Genomic DNA, 24,826 nt, shown 5'->3' on the forward strand with positions numbered 1-24,826 from the left:
AGTCTGTTTGCCCAGCAGGTTTGCAAGTTTAATGGTGACTTGTTGGTTTATTTATGCTTTCTTTTTCAGATGTTCTGTAGTGTGAGAAGGTGGAATTTGGTGATGAAAGGATTCAGTTCTTTTCAGAATTACAGCATGGACTTCTTGGAGTGTAAGTGCCTGAGCTAGTTACGCTGTGGTGCAGAGGAGGGAGGGAGCTTGGATGTGGAGGTGGAAGGGCAGGATTCAAGTCTCAGTGTTTCCACTTACTTATGGTTTAAGTTAGTCATACTCAAGTGTCTCATCTGTGAAACGGGAACAATAAAGTTGACAGGAATGCCATGTTATGGGAAGGACTTTGTGAACAACGAGGCACAACACAAATGTTGTTAGCATTGATCTGGCTGGTGGATCCTATCTCAAGGTTCAGAGGAAGGAACTGACCCACAGCTGCCTTTGGCTGTACCATGAAGACTGGAGTTTCAGGTGGGTCCGTCCTAATGGCAGGGTGGGCTGACTTTGTTCTGTGAAATAAAGACTAGGGGAATAGGCAAAGACTATGGGAATTAGTCTTCTGCTTCTATAAGCAGGATGATTTCTCTCCTAGCTCATTAAAAACAAGAAAAGCAAACTCTTCACATGGCCACTTTTCAAATAGAAAGGGCCAATAAAGTTATTAAGAGAAAATCACATTTGATTAAATTATTATCATCATGGTGTTTAAAATAACATTCGTTCTGTTTATCAAGCTCCAGTCTGACTGCATTTGTAAAGAATTTGCCTTTAAAGACCAGAAAAACAACAACATGGAAATGAAGCCCAAGGCTTTCACCACAGACAGGATGGTTGATTGTTTTGCTCCAGTTTGTTCCAACAGTTTGCACTGCCAGGACTCAAGCCTCCAGACAGCCCATGGTACACGTTAACCACAGTTGTGGGGGAGAGGTGGAAGAAGGAATGCCATTTTCTGTTAACCCCAGGATCTGTTAACGCCTGGTCTGCATTTATATCTGCTTAGCAGTTGTTTCACTTTTAGAATTCATGCCACAAGCTGATTCCATGTAATTATTTGTTACCCATCTTGGGATTCTTAAATGTATCTTTCCGCCCCACAACAAAAAGAACTAGTTGTTGGTGTTACTTAAAATAAAAGCAAAGAATATTCATCAATTTTTACATGATGAATGCCAGCCTTACTACCCAATTTGAGAAATCAGCAATCTCAAAATATAGCTCGTCCGCGATTGGTTCTAACCACAGAGGTAAGGTATCAGATGTGTACCAGGTGTGTGCTTCCATAGCATGGCCCCAATTATGATGATTGGTTAAAGGAAGAAACCAGGGGCCCCCAAAGCACACCCATTACTCATACTATGCTTGTCACCACAACACCCCACATCTCCAAGATTCCTTTGCCACTCTACAACTAAAGTTTAATGTCAGGGATACCTGGGGTCTCTGTGTGCTTACTCTGATCAATGGGTACCTCTCTATCTGATTGTTAGTTATTTAAATATTGTGCACATCTAATTTGTGTTATATAATCCAGTAGAAAGAATGGAGAGCTACATCTTAGTCCATGGGAATGAACTTCTGTCTGCAAAAGACGAGAGAAGCCTAACAGAATCCAAACAACAAAACTTAGGGATATAGAATACTTTATTTTATTTTATTTTATTTTTGTTGTTTAGAAGTTTATTAAAGGACAGCAGAAAAGACTTCTCCCGGAGGAAGAAGGGGACCCAAGAGGTGGAATCCCGGGATATAGAATACTTTAAATCTGTGTATTCTACATATGCTTTTAAGGGCTCCTATGGTTATATATGATAAGACTTCATAATCTTAGGACTTTGGTACCTACTGACAAAGATTCTTGAATCAGCAAAACACCCTGCAAACATCTTATGGCATTATATCTTTGACAACTAATTTTAAAAAATATGGAGTAGATCTAAAAGAATGGAGTCTGGCCCTGCTCACGCCATTTAGAAGAGCACTGACATATTTACAAGAACTGCAGAAACTATCCTGGGCTTGTACATGTCCCAGGACATAAACATATTTTCACTAAACCTCAAGAGTATTCTAAGAGAGTCCAAAATCCCAGCCAATAAAAGTACTTATGGATCATATCTTTTTTGGGCACTTTATTTTTAAAACAATTAGAAATGAAAGCTTCTGATGAGATTGTTAGGGATCAAAACCCTAATTGAAGGACTGTAGCTCAAAGTTTGAGCTAGAGACCTGAGCTCAGCAGATGCAGTAGAATCACGTCCTCACTGAGTTTGTCAACACCAATTTTGTCCATGAAAGTTGGTAGCTGCGATGATGTTTATAGGGAGACTGGGTATATATTCCCTCCAGCTCCCTCAATGTCTCCATATTCTTTATTCCTAGTATCTAGCATGTGATGACCATTTAATAAATATTGGTTAAAAAATAAATATTTTTGAAGATGAACTTTTAAATCCTTTTTCCCACATCTTATATTGATTCTTGAAATGATCTTTTTAATTCTCTCTCTGCCCTCTTTCTCATTATTCATTTATTCATCAAATATGTATGGTATGTTTTCTGTAGGCCAGGGACCAGGTAAAGCAAGGCACTGGGAAAAGGCCCTGAACAAGACCTGGCTCAAATTTGCCACTTCTGGCAAAATGTTCCCGAGTCTCTTGAGCAGAAGTTGCTCCATAGCTAGGTCTTATACTCATTTGCCATGATATTGATCACACTGCACTTTAATTAGCTGTGTCTGGTTTTTTTTTTTTTTCCCTTACTCTAGACTGACTTTCTTGCAGATGATAAAGGAATCTGGATTCACTCTGTATCCTCACAGCTGAAGACATGCCTACATACTGCAGTCTGTCAGGACATTATTTATCACTATGGTAGGACTGAGTGCAAAAATGACCAGGATTCCTCATTACTCCCCACAGCCAAGGCTTTTGCCTCATGGCCTGGTGGCTCCTTCCAACAAGAGTAGAATCTCTATATCTTCACTCCTGGAATCTGGGATGGTGTTGTGGCTTGTTCTGGCCAATAAAACATGATGAAAGGGACAGGGACAGTTTTTAGCTTAGGCTGCAACTTATTCTTTGAGCAGAAGGAACAGGTCTGCTCTAGCATAGTTGGTGGTCTTTGTCTCACAACCAGCCAAATGCCACACATGCAATTCAGGTATCCTAAACCATCAGCCCCTGGCCAATTCACCAGCTGAACACAAACAAAGAAGCCTTCCCTGTTAAGATCTGCTGAGCCTGGCCCAGATCAGCCAACTGTCCAGTTAATCTATGCACACATGAAAAAGAAAAATGCCTATTGTTTGGAGCCACTGAGATTTGGTGTGATTTGTTATGTGCGTAATAGCTAACTTATTTGCAGTGACTTTTAAAACTTTTTTTCCTCTTTTATTCCATCTACCAAAGAAACAAACACAAGATTGCTTATGCTTCGGATTAGAAAGCCTAGCATTCTTGGGGCCGGGGATGTGGCTCAAGCAGTAGTGCGCTTGCCTGGCATGCGCGGGGTGCTGGGTTCGATCCTCAGCACCACATAAAAATAAAATAAAGATGTTGTGTCTGCTGAGAACTAAAAAATAAATATTGAAAAATTCTCTCTCTCTCTCTCTCTCTCTCTCTCTCTCTCTCTCTTACTCTGTCTCTCTCTTTAAAAAAAAAAAGAAAAACAAAGCCTAGTTATTTCTTTGTCTTTCCTAAATTATCCACTGCCAATCTTATTTATAGAGAAGATCTCGAACTCACTGAATGTCAGAATTAAGATGACCTGTGGTCATCTCATCAAAACCCCCTATTTTTTTTTGAAAACAGAAATGGAGTAAAAACAATTGATGTAATTCACTCAAAATGACCCAGCCAGTTAACGAAGTACAGACTCAGCCACCGCAGAACTGTGGGCTCCAGGGCATATTTCTCACCTCTTCACCAAGTTTTGATCACTAAAGTCTTTCATTTATCTTCTTTGTTTTAAAGGTACAGTTGGCACAAAATGTTCATAAACATAGTCAAACTTAATGAGGAGTGCTGTAAGCGTCCAAGAACGAGGTTATCTAATTGCTTCAATTACTAAAGAAATGCAGCATGTATATTTTCTTCTGCACCATTTATAATGTTTTTGGACCCTCAATGCAGATTATGCAGATGCCAAGAGTTCCCCAACAGACAGATATGTGCACATGCACGCCTCCTCATTTTGAAGCTTATTAGTCATACAAAACATCAGTTCCTCAACTGGCTGAATGATTATAAAACTCTGACTTGGAGGGCACGATCACTCCTAAGGCTTATTTGCTCAAGGAATTTGATGGATCATGAGATTGGTGGATGACCAAAATCCAACAGAGCTCAGGCCCAGGGACTTTTCAAGTGAAAAGTGAAAAACATCATCTGAACAATACATTCTGGGGCCTAACACTTTGTATTTGGATTAATAGAAGATAATGTCAATTTTATTTGCTGAGTAGGTAAGAAAGCCATGGTCTAAAGGTTGGGAAGAAAAAGCTAAAAGTCAGAGTCAAAGCATCTGAATGTTGATATATTATTTTTCCGATGCAAGTCAATAGCTAAAAAATGGATGTGAATCCCAGTCTAAATTTATAATCATCAATAGATATGAAGGAAAAGCATTTGGTATTGATCGGAAATCAAACTGAACTGTATCTCATGACAAAGTAAAATTAACTATTTTGTTAATTACTATAATTATCTTCCCCACATCTATTTTGACAGAAGTGTCAGTGGTAGAAAACTATCTCCCTAAATTGCCTTGCCTCTTACGAATTACGGATTCATACAATTTTGATAAATGATTTTATTCTCTCCTTTACACTTGCTTTGGGGCTTCTTGCGACATGATTTTTCAGAAAAATGCCTTGGTGACTTAGAAGTAAAGAAATGAGAAGAAAGGTCACACTGAAAAGATTAACTACATGGAGAGACAGCAGGCCTCAGAATGGTCTGCCAATCACAGGGAGTCTCATCTGCCCCTTCCTTTTTACTCAAAGAGTGTTCCAGAACCAGGAATGCTTTGAGCAAGAATTAAGAAGTCATTGTGACTGGTGAAGGAGTTCTTAGCCAAGGATTACTGCAAATGTGACTTTTGGCTCAGGCTTTGGTTTTTTCTCAATGTTGCATCATAGTTGAAACCCACTCTAAAGGAAGTGAAAGAAAATTCTCAGGTCACCATGAACAGTTAAGCCCAGGAATGAAGGTCCTTGCTTCTTGGTCCTCCAGGCAAATCTCCGTCTGTTTCCAGAGACTTCAGAGTTCCCCGACTTTACCACTGTTCTTTTCTTGGGCTTTTCAAACTGTCTCTGCATCTCTTTTCTGGTTTCTTTAGAAGCCAAAAGAGCTTAGATGAGAGAGAGAGAACCATTAACTTTGTCAGGACCAAAAGGAAAGATATTATTTGCTAATTTAAAAAACTTATCCTCTGTATAGACATAACTTCTCTGTTGACTGTCAGCATACTTTACAAAAGCTTCACTAAAACGCTAAGCTTCAAAATGGCCTTGTTCCACCTGACTTACAAGACAGGGAGGGTAAGGGTGAATGTCAAGTTTAATAGTTGTTTTCATCATGGTAGTCAGAACATAATGAAATACATTCATGCATGCAAGCATTTGTCCACCAAGCAGCTATCAGGCACCTATCGTGTGCCAGGTTTAAGGGGTCCCACATTTTGCCTTGTCATGGTCTCACACCAAATAACATGACTCAGAGGTGGAAATCTAAGTGGAAGATTACAGAACATAGGTAGGATTTATTATTATTATTATTATCATTAAGCTCTTATTTGGTCCCTTTTAGTGAAACTAATTTTGACATCTTACTTGATGTTTATAGGAAGATCAAGATTTGAGATTCCTTGCTTAGGAAACCTATGGATTGGAGAGATGGCCAATAAAAAGGCCAAGAGTTGAGCTTGAGGTGAACACATATTGCCATGGAGAACACAGAGGTGTTCCTCACCTATGTTGGGGAGTTGTGGGAGGGAGGAGTTGAGTGATTTGGAAAACACATGATCCCTAGCATGAATCTTGACATAAGAGTGGCTTGATTTCTAAAGCAGTACCACTAGCAGAGAGTATTAGAGAGGGGCAAACACGGCATCTTCTCTGTAGAATCTCAGTATTGAGCAACTCTGCACGAGAGCACTAAGATCCCTGACACCTTCCAGGGTTGCCCGTCTTATATTCTGGCAAGGCGACGAGAATTTTCTACAGATTGTTCAGCTTGTTCATGCTGGCAAGTCAATGAACTCATCTGGCCGGCTCGACTGGAGGGGCAATGTGGTTTGTAGTGTGTTTTGTGGTTAGCGTTTATGTTATTATTACTGATGTTATCAGTTAGGGATGCCAGAAAGAAAAGGTTGTTTTCTTTTTTTTTCCTTTCTCCCTAGTGGCTCAAGGCAAAAAGAGAGTTATACAAATAAACAAATAAATTTCAAATTGCCCAACACATAGAAAATGTGGTGAAGCCTGTTCCCTGATAAACACATTGGCATTTTCATCTGGAAGTTTCTTGTTTTCTGAAGAATGGCTTTCTTGTTGTCCCCAAGTAGTTCTATAATACGTTACAATTCTACACCAAAGATTGAAAAGGTAGGTAATTTTCACAGTTAAAATGAGACTTTAAAATTTCCTTGGACTTTTAAAGGGAGTTTTTCTTGCACATTTTGCACATTTTATACATTTTGCATTTAATACACTCTCGAAGGCTGTTCTGGCTTATCTATGAGTAACTAGGCTGTACCTTGGCTCAGACATTCCTAAATCCATCTATTTTAAGAATTTTAAAGTACCTCTTATCATTTCAGAATTCAGATTCAAAGTCAGAGAAAGGAAGAGAGATACTCATTCTTGGCCTAAGTCCCATTCTGAACAATATGAGGTAGATACGGAAGCTTAAAGAATGAATTTAGGATGTGTATAGATTTTATTTTAAAACTACTTACATTTACTTACATCCCCTTTTTCATGAACAAGCAAATGGTAGTTTTGCAACAATCTTTTCCAACTAAGAACACATCTATTGTGAAAGGAACACTCTCTTAGCTCTTACTGGGTCTCTTTTAATAAAAATAAAACTGTGTCTTGCTTGTTTGTGGGAAAATTAAGATACTTTGCTTAGAAACCCTTTTCTATAGAGGAAGTTCAGTTAAAAAAAAAAAAAAAAAAAGACGAGACCATCTGTCTCCTGAATTCTTGGAAACTTAGGTATCTAGAAAGGGAAGGTGGAGCTCAGTATCAAGTCCTGTTTCCACAGCATAATGAACCTGTTCTGGGCCAACTGAGGCTTCCAGGCTCCTGAATAAAAAGCTAATAGGATTTCTTTAGATCACTTATTTTTCTTTGTGTTTTGGAGTTTTACTATTTCTAAAAATAAGTAGAAATGACTCCACAAGGAGATTCTAAGGATCCATACAGGTGACTTCTTAAACCACATTGTTCCAGTGCTGAAGCTCTTGTCTACCTAGCAAGATGCAGCTCCAGATAAAGTCCCTATGGCAACCTTCACTTCACTCCTGATGTTATCCTGCCATCTGAAGAGTCAGTTCCACCTGGAAGATGCTGAGTTGTTTCTCAGGTCTCCCTTTGTAGGTCCTGTGGCTGAATCCTGTTGGTCTCACAGGCTTATCTATGAGTTTCCTGGCAAAGCGGCACATGCCAACAGCCTAATAATTTCTTTCATTTTTCTGCCTTTTTAATTTTTTTTCGGCTCTTCTTCCATGGGCTCCTGTTTTCAATAAAGTTTTTCTCCAGTGAGGTGTGAGAAAGTGTCCCTTTGTACTCTCTGTTGTTTGTATTTCCTTTTACCATCCCCATGGGGCCATTTCAAACTATCATTTTTAAAGGTCACTTGTTCTTTATGCAGTTGAGCCCGACAATGGGTTAATGACACCCAACAAGCCATATTAAAATTACATCCTGTATGATCATAAACAACCATTGAGTAAAAGGAGAAGAACACGAATATGCACCTTCCAAGAAACTACACTGAAGATATTAGTTAAAATGTTAAAGTATATTAGCCAATTACGTAAAAATCCTTTTATATTGCCTTGCTTCATTTCAAACATGGCATGGGCTATTTTGTCTGTGAACTCAAGTGGAACAAAAAGCTACAGAATGCAATTTGTGTCAGGAGCTGGACTACAGAAGGACAACTAATTCTAATTAGTACGAATTCCCCATAGGCCAGAGGGAGGCCAAGTGCAGGAACCAACTGCCTAATGCTGTTTCTATCTTGCAACAGGTGGGCCAAGGCCCTTCTAAAGGTTGTCATGGCAATAGCTAATGGTAGACCTTTAGCCGGACACCAGTAATTAATTGCAGGCATGTCCAGCCTTTGAATGTGATATCTTTTAATACATTTCTGAAATAAAAGAAGACTGGCTCTTCTAATTGCTTAAAATTAAAACAGCAGAAAGGCTTTGCCAAGAACTACTGCAATATAATGCAAGTCTGATTTTGGCCTCTCAAACTTGGATTCTTTGCCTATCGCTATATGAAGGAGTAAAGAGAAAGGTATTTAGTTCCGATAACACTAATATTCTATTCAATGTGGACTCAAGAGCCAAATATTTATGCAATGCACTCAGACCATGCTTCAGGCCTGTAAGAAGCATAGCTTCAAAATTCTGACAAATTATCAGAAATGCTGATCTGATTTCTCAGGCCTGAGTGTTTACAGCCTATAGGGCAGCTGTCATTCGGTTAGCAGTCATCTTCTGTGACGGCCCTAGGCTTGAGGGATGGCCTTCTGAGCAGGGCTTGGTTTGAGGAAGTGGTCAAAAAGTGGGTCGTGGTGGAGGTGCTTAGAGGGTAAGGGGAGTGAGTATGTGCTCCCCAGGAGTGGTCTGGATGCCCAGCCACCAACCCTGGGTACCCATTCCAGCATCTGCAAGCAGCCCTGAAATCACTTATAGACTTCAAAGAGGGCTGTTTGGGAAATAAGGCATAATTCAGTTTTAATTAAAATGCCTGAGAATAGTATAAGAAGAGACATCTTCTTTGCCCTTTGGATCTAACCCAGAGGGCTTTACCACCGAGCTACATACCCAGACCTTTTGTTTAAGACAGGGTCCTTCTAAGTTGCCAAGGGTCTTCTGAAATTGCTGAGACTAACTTCAAGCTTGGGATCCTTCTGCCTCAGCCTCTGGAGTTATGGAGATTACAGGAAAGCACCAACATAACCACCTTCCCGTTGGATTCAAATGTGTGCTGTTGCATATTATGAAAGTAAAAGATAAAAGCAATAACCATTCCAGTAATAAGAGTTAACATGTATTTAGTCTTACCATGTGCTAGGAACAGTGCTAAGTACTTTGCATGCATTACCTGATTTGATTTTATTAACAGTATTAGGAAATAGGTTCTGTTATTATTTCAGTTTTAAGGATCAGAGAAATTGAGGCTTAGGAAAGCTGACTTGCCCACTGTCTTCCAGATAGTGAGAGAAAGAATCAGTAAAACCAGGCCTGACCTCAAGTCATGAGCTGTTAACAAAAATGAAGCCATTAAAACAGTGAGTTGAGTTGTGTTTATTCAGTGTAGAAAAAACTGATGCCCCTTTTAAGTTATTCAATCCAAAGCACACTATATAATCTTTGCCTCTGTTCTGAACCCTGAACCTCGAGTTCTTGAACTACGGCCCCATTTAGTGAAATGATTTTTACAAGAGACCTTTTATTAGATGCTTATATTTTTAATCACAGGTCCATTTTTCCTTCTTCCCTTCCTGATGAAACACATGGGAAATGTGATTTTTCTTTTCCTTGTTCTGATGGTAAAAAAAAAAAAAGTACATAAATTAGGAAGGAGCTGCCCCCCCTCCTCATTGTATCAGCCAAAAACACATATGAAAATTTCCAGCCACTTCTTTTTTATGCCTGGTATTTTTAAACAATCATGTTTTAGTGAAACCGAGTCAGATTCAATCCATCTTAAGAAATAGATTATCTTAAAACATGAGGTTCTAAGCAAAATGATATAGAATTACATATTTATGTGGATGCACTCATTTTTATGGAGAGCACAGATTTTCCTAAGTGAACAATTTCCTCTTGGCTTCATTGGATGAGAAAAATAAAAAAATATTTTTTAAAGATATCATAGTTCCTTTGGTGAGCACTCAAGCTGGAGACAATTGCTCTTCCTACTTTCCCAGGGCGAGTGAATAGGAAGGGGAAGAGGAAAAGCAAAGCTAAGGTTTCAGGAATTCTGTTCCAGAGAAAGTGTCTTCATGCAGTTCTTTGACCATCTTGTTGTGGCATGTTAGGGGACAACAGCTCTGCACCCTGTATGACATATCCCCTATTAGGCAAGTGTTCATTCACATCACCTTTCCCTACACTTGTCCCAACTACTTCCTGATGTTACTCTAGTAATCCAATAAGGCAATGTGTGCAATAATAAAACAAACAAACAACAACAACAAAAACCAGAGACAGTAATTTTTTTTTTCACTGTAATAGAAATTTGGGGCTGTGGATCTCAAAAGGAGAAAGACTTTAGTGTCTTTGCTGTGATACTATACTTTTACCAGCTTGTACTGCACGGTAAATAAGGCAGCCGTTGGATTCTCAATGGATTTACTTTTACCAAACAATTGGACTGAACGTACTCCAGAGAGCTGTGACCTCCCCTGCCTGGTTACTAGAGCCGTTTTATTAATGAAATGCTTCCAACATGACCTCCCAAGATTTTTTGACTTATTGCTTGGGTGGCACTAGAGGCTAAAACGGGGCTCCTTTTAATAACACATTTGCATAAGTTGATCTGAAAGATCCCCATGCGAGTTTGTGACTCCAGGGTTGGCCTGTCATCTCAGAGAAGCCTGAGGTACTCGTCCCAAAGAGACCAAAACCAAGAATTAACTAGTCTTCATAAAACGAGAACATCTCTAGGAGCAGTAAAACAAATGATTATCATTTCTTTTTGGCGTTGGACTATGCCAAGCTAGAGAAAAACAGAGCTCTCAAACGTTGACAATCTGGTATATTGAAGTATGACCATTATTTTTTATTTTCCACATTTTTGGTCCAAAGACAGTTCTGAGTAATTGATTCCCATAATGAGCTATGGTTCGTTAGTCAATTTAATTTATAATTGAATTGGATGGATGTAACTCTGTGTAAAATTGTCTCTGAAGAATCTGTTTTGTTCGTCTGTTCAACTTCTGACAGGGATGGAAGAAAATCTAAATTACTCCCTCCTGCAAGGGGGAAAATTCAGAGTCTCAGCCTCCCTGGTGAAATTAAGAGAAAAAATATTTTTAATAGTTGCCATGCAAAAATATTATGGCTTTACTAAAATTTATACAAGCATGTCAATTAACACATTCATGGCAAGGATGGTGGATTCAGGAATCTGAGAAAATGCCTGAGGCAAAGACCTTTTCTGAGTACCAGGAAGCATTTCTCATTATTAGAATGAACACCAGGTCTCTCTGCTTTTATTTTTATCAGTTATTGACAAAGATTGTCTTATTGCTACATAAATATGCCTGGGAAAACAATAGCTCTAATTCTCCAGGTGTTTTACAATCATCACAACTTGTATTTTCTATACATTTTCAATAATGGTATAATTTGGGGAACAATTATTAAAATAACCATGTAGCATGTAGAGGTGTTTTTTTTTAAAGTTTTGAAAGACTGTCAGGAAATTTTTAACTTTAATTGTTCACAACAGGCTTTCATTTTTTGCTCAAAGATTTTCTCTTATTCCCCAAGCCCTTCCCCATTTAAAACTTTTACAACCATCTTAGCACACACTCCAAACAAAGCCATAATTATGTAAAAAGAAATGTTTTACAGTTAATGCCATCTAAGACACTCACCAAGTGCCAAAATGCATAGGATTTTGGTAAAAGGCAATCTGTTCTTTGAGGATAATGCATGCAAACTACTCTTGTGCAAAAACCTGAGGCAGGAATAGTATCCCGCCTTAGATCACACCTATGGAGCTGACTTTGATACTATGCCCAGAAGTGGGTTACAGGCTGTGATTTGAATGAAGTTTAATCATTTTTAGAAGCGAAGGGCCTTCAGGGTACTCTTGTTCCATAAGACTTATTATATCTAAGAAAGACGAAGGCGTAGGCTTTATTCTTCCTTGTTAACAATGGTAATAGAGTAATGATCTCTAATGATGGACTGTTGCATGAAATAGACTGACTGGGAAGAAAAGCTAGATGAAAACAGCTGTCATTTTACATCGTCAAACCCTGCTCTTATGTGGACAAAGAGATCATGAATTCATGTCCCAGAATCTGATGGAGAAGGCATTATATCACTGTATGTCCACTGCCATTTCTATGGGCTTTAATCTAATCCCTTGCAAATGTTAAAAATATATATTTTAGTTAGTTATAGTGATATGAATAAATGAGGTTGAATTAAGGTGGGTCAGGATATAAAGTTCAAATGTTACAGTTCTCAAGAGACAAATCTTTTGCAGTTTCTCTCTGCTTATATACACCTGGCGATTCTCTTTCCCTGACCTTCTCAGGGTTTTAAAACCAGATTTTTTTTTTCTTAACTTCTGACATAAACTAAAAAGATATTTCTTCTGGAAAAAATACTCCACAAACGAGCCAGGCTTGACGTTAATGCTGTGGATCTAAACAAAGCAGGAATTAGCCTTATCGGGTAGACAAAATCACCAGAGATCACTTAGATTCATAATTGTTACATTCCTCCTGAAGAATTTTTAGTAGGATTCATCTTTTATGTAAGTCAGCTATGTAAAATGGATTGAAAGGTGAATCTAACAAAATATTCAAACCCATATCAATCATTCATACATAATGCACAGTTCAATGAGGGCCGACTCCAGAGCCCAGATAAGCAGTGTCACAGTAAGTTATGTTCTATGGCAGCAAAATCCGTTGTGATCAATCATCTAGTAACCAGCCTGTTACATTTTTACTTCAATCCTTAAACTCTTTTGAGTGTACTTCGAAAAGTATTGTTTTTATCTAAAGTAGTAGATCAATACCTGTGATCAATAAGCATTCATTTTCAACTAACAAGGACAATGGTGAGTGAATTCCTTGAAACATTTTCATAGCAAAGAATGTTGTGTTGAAATAGGAGATCATTAACATGTCAAATTTTAGGAGAGGGCATCTTAAAAATCTCCTTAAGGATAACTTTCAGAGGCTATCTCTGTTCTTCTAGATAATTGTTCCCATTTCTAGGATTTCCTGTAAAATCATCAAAATCTTCCGTATTGATAGGTCTTGAAGTCTCAATCCAGATTGAATAAAACATAAATCATTATTTGATGGCACTGGCCTTTGTGAGATTCGTGTTTTATTATAAAAATATGTTTAAAAGTGTGTAAAAATCTTGCAATGACAATAATGAATATTACCGTAGGAGACACAGGCTCCTGTTCATGGGCCTGTGCTCACCTCCAGCCACAGATCATTTTAAGGTTTCTACTCCCTAGCCTTACTATCAGGAGAAAGAAGGAAGATTGGACACTAGTGATGTGGACATGAGTCAATATTTTATGACTATTCATTAGCTTGCACACAATCTTTTTTAACCAGTTCCTCCAGGGGAGGTACCATGGTTATATTTCATTGTATTCAGAAATTGTATTTTATATATATATATATATGTGTGTGTGTGTGTGTGTGTGTGTGTGTGTGTGTGTGTGTGTATTTTTTTCCACCAAAAGCTGTATTGATATCCATGGAGATATTTCTCCACTGTCGTGGTTTTGACTGAAAAACCCAATATTCCATTGATTCGGTGGCTTCAGTTCTATATCAACAGAGGGTTGCCCTGGATGAGAAATCCTTGAGAATTGGGCAGCATCACAGAAGCAGATGGACCAGAAAGCAACATCAGGAAGAGTAGCAAGCTCCATGCTTTGGGTGTGTTGGGGGAGATAGGTGGAAAGTGGAATAGAGAAGAAGGCATGCTCATTCCTTCTGGACCAATGGACTTCAGCTCTTTTGACTGAACACCCTTGTTACAAAGTCTTTTAGCAAGTATTTATCCATATTTCTTTACAAAGTACACTTTACAAAGTACTCATGATAGGAAGAGTAGATGTGGTAGCTGGAATTATCTCCCCCCATCTCTATAGCTTTTAGAATCCTTATTAATTTCAACATGTAGATTCTGCAGCAACTTTAAAATATAAGGTGCATACTTGGAGAAGCTAGTATAATTAAAATCATATGAATCCCACAAATCCATTTTGTTGATGCAGGCAATCTGCACTAATTTTGTATTGTGTGTGATGTCAATCCCCGCCCTCAAGATCCAAATATTACTGCCCCATTCAAGGTTACCTGATATACACATGAGAGTGGGTATGTGTATAATCTCTAAAGAAAAGGGGTACGACAAAACACCAGGTCCTTGAACGCTCCTTTTATGTTCCCCAAAACCTAGCCACCCTGAGGGAATACTGAGAGCCAATGTGGACCAGAAAGTCAAGATACATATTATCTTGAAGGACACTGGCTTTCTCTTACGCACATCAGGAACTAGGACAAGTTAGTGTCATCTGTAAAAAGCTACATTCTTGCATGTACTCCAGGACAGTTGCTTCTTGGGATGCTGGTCATATAAGCAAACTAAACAAGCAAATGTTGCTGATGTCACTGATTCTGCAGCCTAACATATAAAACTTCTCTTTGAGTGGGGAACTGAAGGCACTGTGGAAAGGATACATGTCACTTGTCCAGCCAGCTGCTAGTGGACAGAGGACCATGAGGGATGGAAGCACTGCTTGACAAAATACCGTGAAGGACAAAGGTGATAGCTGTTAGCCTGTTGCCACTGAACGATACTTGGGGGATGTCACTGTTCTTTTATAAATGTTCCCCCAATAAATCATATCCCCTACCTATCTTTGGGCACTTTCTTTGATCTCTCCCAAACCTACTCCACTCCCCCGGCACAACTGGGTTGCCAATGAGACAGCATGAGTGTCAATCAAATACTCATAGGGTTTATGTTTTATGTAAATAGAATTATAAATGAATATGCCAATACTTTTCCTGCATAAGAGAACATCATCTTCTGCATCCATTTTGAAGATCACTGGGCTAACTTACAGGGAAAACGCGCAACCTTTCTCTGGGAGAATTTCACCTGTCATGAATCCTATTGTCCTGTGGGGGAAGTAGGCTTCTATTACAGACGAAGAGCATTGCCTCTACTTCCTCACTCTTTAAGGAATTTTTAATCCATTCAGTAATTCTATAAATATTTCCTGAGAACAATCTCTATAAGCTTTAGCATTCGGGGTCTCTGTCCATAGGGTCTAATGGAGAATACAGAGTCAGGAAGTCACAATCATGGAAATAAGCACACTAACATCAGCAAGCACAGACACCGTAGGCACAAGGAAGGAAAGCTCACCAGGATGTGTCAGGGAAGGAAAGCCCTTTAGAGGAAGTGATATGGGAGTTGAGACTCAAAATAAAGAGGATTGATCCTAAGATGAGAAAGAACAGAGTGTCCTAGAAGAATGGAAGGATGTCCCTGATGGCTGGGCCTGTGGAATGTAACACAGCAGGAAATTAGGCTGAAAAAGTTAAAGGAGAGGTTAGATTAAGCAAGGTTGTACATGTTCTCTCAAGGTCTGAACTTTATCCTGGGGGCCATGGGAAGCCATCAAAGACATTTCCACATGGGACAGACAGGATTCGAGGAAGTCCAGAATAAAAAAGTATTTATGATAATGCCTGGCACATGCTAAGCAACCAATATGTGTAGTCTCTGATTAACATTATTCTCAATATAATTATCAAATTTGATTTGCTATTACTATTGCTATTCAATTGGATTTGTGGAATGATCCTTCTACTTGCAGTTTGGAGAAGAGATTAAAGAGGACTAGATGTTTTATCTGGGCCCTTTGTTCTTTTTTGGAAGGCTCCTGGGGATTAAACTCAGGGGCACTCGACCACTGAGCCACATCCCCAGGCCTACTTTGTATTTTATTTAGATACAGGGTCTCACTGAGTTGCTTAGCACCCTACTTTGCTGAGGCTGGCTTTGAACTTGTGATCCTCCTGCTCCTCAGCCTCCCCAGTTGCTGGGATTGCAGGTGTGCACCATGGCGCCTGGCTCAGGCCCTTTGTTCTTAATAATTTCTTCTCTTTACTTCCTGAGATTTGCCTGGCCTATTTAGTTCTATGATTTCTGTCTTAAAGATTTTTGACATATTTTCTAAATTTATCCATATATTTATTTGTTACAGAAGTGGACTAAGTGAGAAAAAGCCAGAGGGGACCCTAGGGAAAGCAGAAAAGGGTAAGAGTTGGAGAAGGGCTACTGCAGAGCTCTCATGGTAGAGGAACACATATTTCATGTGGAAGGCATTTTTCAAGGAACTGTTAGATATACATAGTTAATAAATGTTAACTGACATAGTTTTTCTTTCAACCTAAGGAACTTCCCATTCTTGAATTACTTACTTTTCTAGCATAGATGAATTACTTTTTTCTTATATTAAAATAAATGTCTGTCTTTTCCCTTTCCTTTGAGTTGTGTGTGTGTGTGTGTGTGTGTGTGTGTGTGTGTGTGCCTGTGCATGCGTGCATGTATGTGTTTGGCAATTTTTATATAATTACATGGTCAATTCCTTTGACTTGCCTTCTTGGAGTCATTAAAAACAGTTACTTTATCTTTTAAAAATTATATTGAGCATTATTTGATTATTGTTGTATTAACTTCACAAGTTATATCCCGTGGAGGTAAATTCTTTATTGAGCACTAAGGATTAAATATGTCTTTACATTATGTAAATATTAACAAGCGTATTGCTAAGGGTGCTGCTAATGATTTTGAAGATGATTTCTCTTTGTGTCATCAACATCTGTGCAGAAAAATTTAGAGATTGTTTTTCTTTGATGTCCTCAGGCTGTCATCTTGCTAAAGGGAAATAGCTGTAGGACCTTTCTGTTGTGTCAGTCTCAGTACAAAAAAATGTCCAAATGGATACAGATGTGGAGTTTTACATTCCCAGTGGGGAAGATGAGCTACAGAAAATCATCTCAGAAATGGTCAAGAGAATCGACAAAAAGTACCATTTTTAAAGGAACAGGCACTGACTATTAAGGGGATAAAGGACTAGATGCAGTAAAAACCTAGCGGTGTTTTAGGCATTTCACCATGCAAGAAAACAGGCAGCTTATTCCCAGTTTTGGATACACTAATACCCACTGTGCTGAAATTAAACATTGCATGAAACAGGTATTTAGAATGCCCATCAGAAAAAAAGATTAAAAACAGTAAATCTCAGGCCCATGAGGCCTACACGAAATCTGGCAAGCAGCCTTTTCTGCATCAGACTTCCTACTTTGAAGACAGAAAACTTCAGCCTGGCCAGGCAAAGACCGAGTACGAATACTACAAGGAAGCCTTTTGTATTTTTCTTGCGTGAAGGGTACTGATGCCTCAGTCCTTCTCTTCTTTAAGATTTATTCCCCAAGGAAAGAGTAGCATTCCCAGAGTATCAAAGATGTACTGAAGGAAACAATGTGCAGGTTAGAAAAGCACCTCTTCTGATGATTTGGGGTTAAGTCCACGTGAAGATGGCTGAGGACCTGCTGTCCATGGGTGGTGGGTCATCTGCACCTGTCCAAGTGTTCATTTGTGGGATGCTACACTCAGTGATTTACCTTCAATGAAAGATGATTTTCCTCCAAATAAATCGCAGAAAGACATTGGTTTGTGATTCTGCTTAACAGGTCTGAAAATGCACAGGAAAGAGAAACATAATTTAAAGTTGGCATTACAAATCTAAGGGTATATAATTTGGAAGAGATGACTTTTTGTGCACATTGTCAAGTTATAGCTTATCTTTGACTTTTATGTGTGCTTTCTCTTTTGGGTGCGTTTTCATCCAATACTGTTCCAGATTTATATATGTAATATAACCTAGAGAATGATGTACAGTATGCAATACTGGTATTGTTGGTACTATCCATTTACAATAATAAAAAGTTAAAAAGACAAAATGTAATGATAATAGTAAACAAAAAAAATCAATGCTTTTCTAGCTTTTCATTTTGTAGAATTTCCTCTGGTGGGTATTTGTTGACTATTTTCAACTTTCTTTTTTCATTTTCACTTTCATTTTTTTTCTTTCTTCTTACTGTACTCTTCTAGGTTCCTAACACCCCAGATATTTCCTCTTATTTTCATCGTCATGATAAGCCTTAACATTTTGCTTTTTTCATTTTTTAATACTCAAATTTCTATATTGTCTTCACCACCACCTTTAGTTTTTTTCTCTACATTTGTAGAATGTACTCAAAGCACCACTGAACTCCCCACCATTTCTCCCCTCCTCTCATATTCTATTTCCACCAGATTCTAGTACCTCAACCAAATCTCTTCTCTTTACTTTCTTTACTCTTCATTATTTCTTCTTTCTACTTCCTTTTCTCCCTCTCTCCACCCCCCTTTTGCTTTTTTCCCCCTTTCTATCAGTTAATCTCTATTCCCTCCTCATCTCCCCATGGCACACATGTGCTTCATTGAAGAAGTTAACCTGAAAATGCTAAAATGTAACTTTAAAATTTTTCTTTGAAATACTAAGGATGAAAACAAAGTACAGGTGGTAATAATTCACGAGAAAAATATTGCAGCAGCCACGAGTGTTTTATGCAATGTTGTTAGTACCAGGTTTGGAATTGGGTTGATCAGAGCCTTCTAGAAATGTATGGACTGAACCATAAAAGATCCAGGAACTCTTAGCTTGTAAACCTGTCATTTTATCCAGGAAAGCTATTAGAACCCACCAACTGTTGTGAATTCATCAAATTTGCCTGTTTCACAGGATGTTGTGCTGTGTGATTTGCAGGTTTTCTGCCTGGGTTGCTAATGGCTTTCAGAAATTATATAGACACATAGCAAGGGTGGCTGTATGTAAGAGCTCTGAAGTTTACTCAAAGACAATACTTGATTTCAACTCTGGAGTCCCAGATCAGACTGCACCTGGAATATGTGCAGAGACATTAAGCAAATTGTTTGCTTTATCTGGGAGGTAGATATAAAGTTGATCAAGAAGTCACTAATTCTATTTGCTGAATTTTAGAATTAAAAGAAGATATTGGGGAGGGGCACAGAGATTGCTAATCAAGGAAAAATTACTGAATTCTTTGTTTTTCTTTTTGACTTGGATTGGCAGACCTGCTCAATTGAGCCTTTAAAAACTATTTTAGGGAGAAAGGGGTTGGGAAGTGTGTCTCCATTTCATATAGAACATGAAGTGTGTGCGTTTGTGTATGTGTGTGTGTGTGGTGTTGTGACGTTTACTGTAGTTCCTTAAACTCACTGTGGCTTCTGACACCTTCTAGGTTTCTCACCCACTGGGCAAGAACCCAAGAGTGGTCCACTCTGAATGCCTGGAGAGCAAGGACCTTAACTTCTTCAATGGCTGGGGCTGGGCTCTGGGGTGCCCCTTCCCTTCAGCTTCCAGGGGATAGGCTCTTAAAGCTCTTTGTACCTGACATTAACTCTCATTTCTTTGGCCAAAGCAGGTCACACGGTCAAGGCTGATCCCTAAGAAGAGTTTGCTCCTCCCAAGGAAGGTGCTGTACAAGGTGGCAGGGCAGCAGAGGGAACGGGAATGTTCTTACAGCGAAAGGGCAAGGATGACTACTAGAAACAACACAATCACCATTCATAATAGATGCCATTGAATGAGAATCTGAAGCAGCTCAGTGACCAGTATATTCTATTGAGAACTTGTAGACACAAGTTTTGTTTTAAGAACTATTTTTTCTTTGCGTACTTTCCTCAGCAAGGTCCTCCATTGAATAGTATTGTTTATTTTTTTATTTTATTTTTTATTTTTAGTACTTAGCACTAATCCAAGGGACATATACATGATAATGAAATGTTTGAAGAACAAAAATAATAGAACACAGGAAGAAATTATATATTTTTAATAACAGAATCAGAGAAAACTTTTTTGGTGTTTTTCAGACCAGAAACTGCCCAATTCCAAACCAGAAGAACCTTCTAGAATTTCATTCACTATAACTACCCTGGAAAGCATGATGTTACAGAGTGCCTTTTCTAAGGAGCATGTCCTTGCACAGGTAAGTGTGGCAATTGATCAAAATATCATTTGAGATAAGTGTGGTTGAAAAAGGCTTGGGAGCTGAACTTTGAACTTAGACTCTGACTTCCCTGACAAGGAAAGACTTCACTTTATAGCACAAGAGCCTCTCTTTCCTTGCACCTAGCACAGTTTGCTCATGTGTTTCCTGGGTTTATCTTTCTACTCTACCTGACTCAAGAGGGTTGGTGCCCTGACATGGGGCAAGCAGGTGCACCACAAGTATTTGTTAAGTAAGTCAATACATGTTGAGCAGTTCTTGACATAGGTTGAAAATCCTCTACCATTAGCAGATCAGACTTTATAAAAGGAAATTACTGATCTGGTCTAAACTCGTGTAGACTATATAAACCAGAAGAGACCTGAAGTAAGATACCAGGCATAAGATACTGAGTTAGATTTAACTCAGTTTCCATATGCAAACAAACGTCAGTTCATCTCAGATTCATATTATAATTAGATTTGTATATTTGTAATCTGTTGTCTACAGCCATATCTGTATTTAAATTATTTAGCTTACTCTGTGCATTTCGTGGCACAACAAGCTATGAGCCATTCAAAATTATTTCTCTACTTATATTAAAAAAATTATAAGTACTTAAAAAGTCATTTCCAGTCTGGCAGAGAAGTTCTAATATGAATGGAGCTGAAAAGATATTCATCATGTGTTGAGGTATTCAGAGAGGAAGATCACAAAGTAAATAACCCTCCTGGAGTCCACCTAAGCAAGACCTGAGCCCCTTTGGGTGGTCCCCACCTACACAAACACCTTGCCTACAGTAAGCACTCAATAAATATTTGCTGAATTGAATAGGAAAGTTAGAAACAGGCGTTAGGAAAGAAAGGTTAACTCACACCCAGCCTAGAAATCCAGACTCATCACCAGCTGAATATGTCTGAACAACTCATTAAAAACCAGGGGAAATGCAGGAGAGCATTTCTTCCCTACCCCATTACTCTGTGGGAAATATAAATGAAATAGATCATTTACATAACGGCATAATGTGCCCAGATATAACAGATTATTTGCATAACTGCATAATGCCACTAATCAGGGAAAAAGCCTTAAATATTTCTGGGATATGAACATACAGAATTATATAAGGTATGCATATCAACCAATAATCAGTGCCGTCTCTTTTTGTAACTTGTATCCCAATAAGGAGAAACAAATCTTCCACCGGAATGAATGAACCACCCCAGCACCATGAACTGAAGGGAGGCATGCTTGTCAGACACAAGACTGCATGATGTGGGTTCAATTTCACTGAACCACTGTTCTTTCCTGCATCATGAGCAGCTAATAGGGACCTGTACTCATTAGAATACAAGAGAAAGGCCTTTTGAAAGTAATTTTAGGGTGAGTAATGAGGGAGGAAAGACGAGACAGTTCTCTTAGGTATCAGTGCCTTACCATTCCTGTTAATAATGACGGCACTTTGAGGCGCTGGCAGGATAAGGGAAGGTAAAAAGAGGCAGCCCAGTTTAGTGAGCTTTCATAGTCTCCCTCCCTCCATAATCAGAGTAGGCACACTCTGTTATATATTTACCTTTGTGCAAAAGTTCTTTAGCATGTATAACTCCACCGAGTTCATTATATTTTTTAATGTATCTCAGACTCATTTCAGATCCTGATTTCCCAGTACAAACTAGAGTAACAAATATATAATTATTCTCATAAATAACTCAGCACCTTATATTTCAAACAAGTTTCCCCACAAGGCACAAGTGCCCTATATTAAATTCTTTTAAGTGTAAGTTGATTAAGGTAAAAATTAGTTGTTATTACCTTATGGACATTTTAGTTTTAGCAGCAATTCAAAGCCAGGTCTATCACAAGTAGATTTGTTGCCGCCCACAGGTATAATCATCAGGAAAATTAATAATCATGTTCAGTATGACTATAAATCATTGTGGTTTAGGCAATTAATTTCCGTAGAAAAATGAAAGATCTATAAGTATTATTAAAGTGCAAACTACATGTTGTGAAAACCCAGATCCAACCCAGTCGAATTGCAAATGCAGGGTTTCTAATTTCAGAGTGTGATAATACGGGGTCATCAGAGGCAGGGAAGCTGACGATTCTGAATAAATAATGTGGTAATTTTTAGCAGTTTATGAATGTAGCTTTTAGTGCATACAGTATTCAGAAGCTCTAAACCAGATGCAGTGGAAAGGGCTGTTAATTTCTAGTAAAGGCAGAGAAAGTCACTAGAAAAAAGGGAAAACGGAGATGTTTGAATGAGTCCACCATCCTGGCTAAGCAAATACCCCAAAAGCCATGGTATGAGGAATACGGCTTGCAAAATTGTTTCCCCTAAGACTTCCTTTATTCCAATCTGTTCAGTGTGCAAAGTCAGACTGAGGAGACAAAGTTCCCTAATAAGAAAGATAGGGACATCTACTCATTTGTGAATACTAATGGTATATCAGGCAATCTCCTAGTCACTTATGTTTTCATTTAATTCTCACAACATAAAGTATGTATGATTATCTATGTTAGTAAATGAGGAAATAAACTCAGAATGGTTAAATCTTCGTTGAAGATCAAAAAACTGGGAAATGGCAGAGTCCAATTCTAGTTGACCTCCAAAATTGAAGGCTTTCTTCTCTAATCTCATCTGATTTTTTTCCAGATATTTTTCTTCAATATTCACATTTTCTTCTTGTTTATGTTTCAGGTCTCTTATGATGTCTCTGAGCATTTCAAAGCCAATTACACTTGGGCCAATAACCCTTAGGCTTTAAACACTTTGCGCAATTATGACTTTGGTAGATGTGATGATTTAAAGAAAAACAATTTATTTCTCTTTTAGCTTTAGGTATCCTCTCTTTTTCCAAGTCTGCCTCAGTATATATATTCTTCAATCTGCCATATCCCACATTATTAGTTTCTACTCTAGGAAGACACTTTGATGGTCAGATTTCTGTTGCTGTGACAAAATTCCTGAGAAAATCAACTTAAGGAAGAAAGCTTTATTTTGGCTCATGATTTCAGAGGTAACAGTGTGTGGTGAGCTGACTCTATTGCTGTGGGCCTGTGGTGAGGCAGTTCATCATGGCAGAGTGGTGTGATGGATCAAAGGTACTTACCTCCTGGCAGCTAGAAGCAAAGAGAAAAAGGAGAAAGAGCTGGTGATATAACAGGCCATTTAAGAACACACCCCAGTGACCTATATTCTCTAACCAGACCCACCTCCTAATGTTTACACCATCTACCAGGTAAAATGGAAGAAAAGAAGAAAAAAGGGGGGAAATTGCATAATGACTCTTCACATTAAAAAAAGCTTTGCCACTTTCCAAACATTCGCCATAGGGTTCTTTAAATAGCAAACTAATTTTAAATGCTGAATACTATTTGATTTGTGCAAATTTTTAGGATATCACTGATGGCATAAAGTGAGCCACCTCTATTATTAGTTCAGCAATACCCCATCTTCTGTAGAATATAATTTTGGGTTAACAATGCATTGATATACCTAATTCATTTGACTCTCAGAACAACAACATGGACTGGGTACAGAAATGGTCTTGTTTCCGTTTTTCACTTGATGATGAGTTGCCTAACCTACACAAAGACATAGGACAGGAACTCAAACCCAGTTCCTCTGATTCCATAGCTATGGCTCTTTCAGTTATAGGCAAAAACTTCTTTAAGATTCTTATTCCTTCAGGTTAAAAGTTAAGCCAAGTATTATTCCCATATTTCTGTTGAATTTGCACTGGCTAATTGAACCCAAATTCTCAATTATTCCATTCAAGGGACATTGATTTGTGCTTACCTCACCCAATATTTATATAACTTTAGCACCCTGAACTAGACCCTCTTCCTGAAATTTCTTTTTTTGAAGAAGATCTTATCTCTCCTCCCTTTCCTCCTACACCTCAGATTGTTTTTTCTCACTTTCTTTGACTGGTTCATCCTTCTTCTTCAGATATTTAAATATTAATTTGTTTGGGGTCCATTTTTATGTAAGCACACTCCCTGTACAATCTCCTTTCCTCCTAAAGAGTCAACCATTGCTCATTTGCTGGTGATGACTACATGTATATTCATACCTCTGGTCCAGACTTCTCCCCTTAGTGCCACATAAATAATTTCAAGGACTAAATGGATATGTTCATTAGAATATCAAACAAGCAACTCAAACTCAATTATATTCCAGACTGAATTTATCATCTTCTCCACCAAATTCACTTTTTCATTTATTTCCTGCCCTAGTTAAGAGTGCCACCATTCCACAGTCTTCTACTAGGAGAAACTAACTCTTAACAAAGATGGTTCATCAAGTTCTCTTAGATCTACATTCTTAGTTTATCTTGTGTCTTCCTCTTTGTTCTTACTGATATTCCTTTAGTCCAGGTCCTCATGGTGGGTACTTGGGTTTTTGCAATGGCCATTTCTTCAGTTATCTTGCAATACATGTCTGTTCACATGATATAATTGAAGCAATAAAGAAAGAGGCCACAGGTTAAGCCTAGTCTCCAAGCACTAGTTACATTTTGATTTTCTACATCCTATCAAGAAAGCATATCAGGAATGTGAGGGAGTGTAACCTGAATAGGAAAAACAACATCAGCTCTGCTCAGGTCTCTAGTCAGAGAGAACTTCCTGTCCAAAGTGTGACACAAGGTAGTCCCTATTCCCAACTACTGTGGTTCACAACTACTTACTCTTTTCACTTTTCTTTTCAGAAGAAGACACCTCTGAGTATCATC

This window comes from Ictidomys tridecemlineatus, chromosome 11 (genome assembly GCF_052094955.1).
Source record: "Ictidomys tridecemlineatus isolate mIctTri1 chromosome 11, mIctTri1.hap1, whole genome shotgun sequence".
Lineage (NCBI taxonomy): Eukaryota > Metazoa > Chordata > Mammalia > Rodentia > Sciuridae > Ictidomys > Ictidomys tridecemlineatus.